Genomic DNA, 3,453 nt, shown 5'->3' on the forward strand with positions numbered 1-3,453 from the left:
CCTAGGTGGAATTTCTCTGATTTTTGGAAGGAGTCTTTTTACTTGATTTTTCAGCAGTGGTGATGTTGTGGCTTTCAGTGGCTGGTATTCCTACTTTTTATTTATAAATTACCACTGGGTCTGTGCTCTCATTATCCATTTTGGGCCGATGACAGGTTTTTGTTTGTCCTGAGTGGGTATTTCCGGCCTGTGTAATCGTCCACTGTCCGGACATTACATAGAAATGAATTGCAGCTCGGTTAAGCAATGGCTCATCTATTCCTGTTGCTAAGGGAGAGATAGACATAATCCCTGACCGTTTGCTTGTACAGTAGAGTGACCAGCCAGGCCAGTTTGCCCAGGAGAGAGGGTTTTGCTGGGATGCAGAAGTGTCAGTGCCAAAACCAGGAAAATCTGGGCAAGCTGGCATGATTGGTCACCCTGTTATTTATAGACTCTTCATTGGTGGCTCACTTGCCTGTGGATTTGTGCTATTCTAATAGCTTTCATCTTACACTCAAGGGTAGTAGAATAAAATTAGTAGGGTTATTTTTGAGACCAGAAGGCATTCACTTATAATCAAGTGGATAACGTCAGGTTCTTCTCTTTTTAAGATAGGCAGGAAGTGAGTCACGGATGTTGCATGTTCAAGTTCAACACCATGGATTCATCTGGTTCTTCTGTATTCTCTTTTCCTTCCCTTAAACCCAACCCCTCTAATTTATCCAGAAGAGACATGGAGTAGGTGGGGTGTTGGGGATCTTTGGCCCCCATTCAAGTAGGTATAGCCAGCAAAGTCTGGAAAGCCCTGTAGAAGGTTCATGATCATGCCCTCTCCTCACGCAACCAAGGCTACAAGTCTGCTCTGACTTGGTCCAAGGTTCTAGCAAACGCAGAGAAAGAATCACAGCTTCAGGAAGCATCCCTGGAGGTCCTTACTGAGAATCATCTAAAGGGTGGTTAGCTCTCCCCACCTTAGGAAGACTTCGACGTTGGTATGATCTCCTTTAGATGATGTCCAATACCGATCCTCTTATTTGGCTCCACTGTTTCAAGCGAAGGGAGAGGGGGAGGAGAGGGAGCTGCCATTTCTTTCCATGTTCATCTTAACATGTCAGAAGGAGGACGAGGGGCTTTGCTTTTGACTTGATGTAATTTAGACCCTCCCAACCACCGCAAGAAGCATGACTGACCCTACTCCGTATAGCAGGAGCCTACACTGAAATTCCAGCCCAGCATGCCCCCTCCTGGCTCAGCTCAAACCCTGGTCTCCTCACCGTTTCCCACAGCCTCTGAGGTCCCCCAAACCCCAGCACGCCACTCACCTGGACAGAGGTCACTGTCAAATCGTGAAAAGGCAGAAGCCTTACAAAGCCCAAACAACCCATCGAGAGGGTGACAAATTTTTTTTAAAAGATTTTTATTTATTTACTTGAGAGAGAGACAGTGAGAGAGAGCATGAGAGGCGAGAAGGTCAGAGGGAGAAGCAGACTCCCCATGGAGCTGGGAGCCTGATGCGGGACTCGATCCCGGGACTCTGGGACCGTGACCTGAGCTGAAGGTGGTTGCTTAACCAACTGAGCCACCCAGGCGCCCCGACAATTTTTTTTAAAGATTTTATTTATTTATTAGACACAGAGAGATATCACAAGTAGACGGGGGGGGGGGGGGAGCAGGGCTCCTGCTGAGCAGAGAGCCTGATGCTGGGCTCAATCCCAGGATCCTGAGATTATGCCCTGAACTGAAGGCAGAGGCTTAACCACTGAGCCACCCAGGCACCCCAAGAGGTTGACAATTTAAAAATAAGACCGACACGTTCTCAGCTTGGAACGGAAGCTCCTGATGGGTCCGTCTGCAGAACTCATTGCCCCCAGTTTGCCCCAAGTCCTGGGTGACCCCTCCCCTCAGGTTGCATTGAGGGCTCTGTTGACTCATGGGGCATCGTGGCCACAGGAACGAACGGTGGCTGAACCATCAGCAGAAGCAGCTCACAGCTCCTCTTTTATTTCTTTATGTTTTTGACTTGGAATGTCTTTCCTAACACAAACATTTTTTCTGCCTTACATTTCTAGAGGAGTTGTCCTTAAAAGTGGGTAGGCGACCGTGTCGTGACCTAATTCCTGTTCAGCCATAAGGCTTTTCTGGCAGGGGACAGACACCCAGCATTCCAGACGGGGTTAGTGGTGGGGCTGCTATTTATTTAACTGCTAATCCCACTTATGTGAAATTAATTTACTTGACTACTATAACTCCCCCTGCTTCCTGCCCCAGCGGGCCCCTATAATTTACACCTGACTGCCCCATTATGCTCCTGCTTCCGGGACTAAGGGTTGGGAGCTGGGTCTTGGGGTGACTCCCGTTAGGAGGTTGTTTATACAGAAGAGAGGTTTTCTCATTATAGACTGCGGAGAGTAACTGCAAAAGCAGTGGTGTTGGTTTTATTTTTTTTTTTCCTCTTAATAATTAGTTCCCCTTTAGGCCATCCCTTCAAGGAAGTTTGTTTACTATTATTAACCTTCTTCCCAAACCAAATATGGGCCGCTCCAGTGTATACAGTGTGTGGATGAGTTTCTGCCTTCTCTGGGGAAACCCAGCCCCTGGGTTGTCACCTGCCTTGATCCTTGATGAAATATAGGTCAGCTGCACAAACCCAGAGCAGGTGCTTCCAGCAGAGGTGTCTGGACAGCTCTTGAAATGGGAGGATCTAGGGGTCACTACTTTCACAAGGTTTTACAAATCTCTACTAAAAGAGCAGGAGTTGCTAACTATGCTCCCCAAATCCAGGTCCCATGGCCAGGGTCTCTCCTGTGGCAAGGGTGAACAAGGAACCTTTGGCATTGATGCTGCTGGTGACAGGACTTTCTACAGAGACCAGAAGCCTCACAGGCTTCCTGCTGACACCCCCAAACTGAGCTCCTGGCCAGGGGACACAGCTGGGCATGATGGTCTGAAAAACCGATTCTAGCATCTTGGAGAGAAGATTCCATTCCTAGCTCACTCTCATCTCATTTGAGGGACTCAGGAGAGAGCCAAGAGAGGGGATGCAGGCAGCCCAAAAGCTTGCCTTGGATGGTCTCTGCTAACACTCTGAATGTGGCCACTTAGACAAGTGAAGGGACTAGCCATCCTCTAACTAGTGTAAAATCCCCAATATCTTCTCAAATGAACTCCACGTTGCTTGTAGAACAAAGCCCACCTTCAGCCAGACATGAAATTTCCCAGTAGTTTGAGCCTTTGTTCCCTCCTATTTCCCATCACTGCTTTTCACAAATCCTCTTCCCAGCCAACGGCGTGTTCCTGAGCTCATGTACGCAGTGGAAACCCAGCCCGCATTCTCTGCTCCTTCTCACCCCTCTGCCTTTGCCCCTGCATGGAGGAAGCAGGATGCCCTCTTTATCCTTTTCAGTCAACAAGTCTTTTCACCCGTGAAGTCTAGGGCACTCTCACTGTAGCTCAGGTCCCTCTGCTGGAGGA

Source organism: Neovison vison, chromosome 2, assembly GCF_020171115.1.
Source record: "Neovison vison isolate M4711 chromosome 2, ASM_NN_V1, whole genome shotgun sequence".
In the NCBI taxonomy this organism is placed as follows: Eukaryota; Metazoa; Chordata; class Mammalia; order Carnivora; family Mustelidae; genus Neogale; species Neogale vison.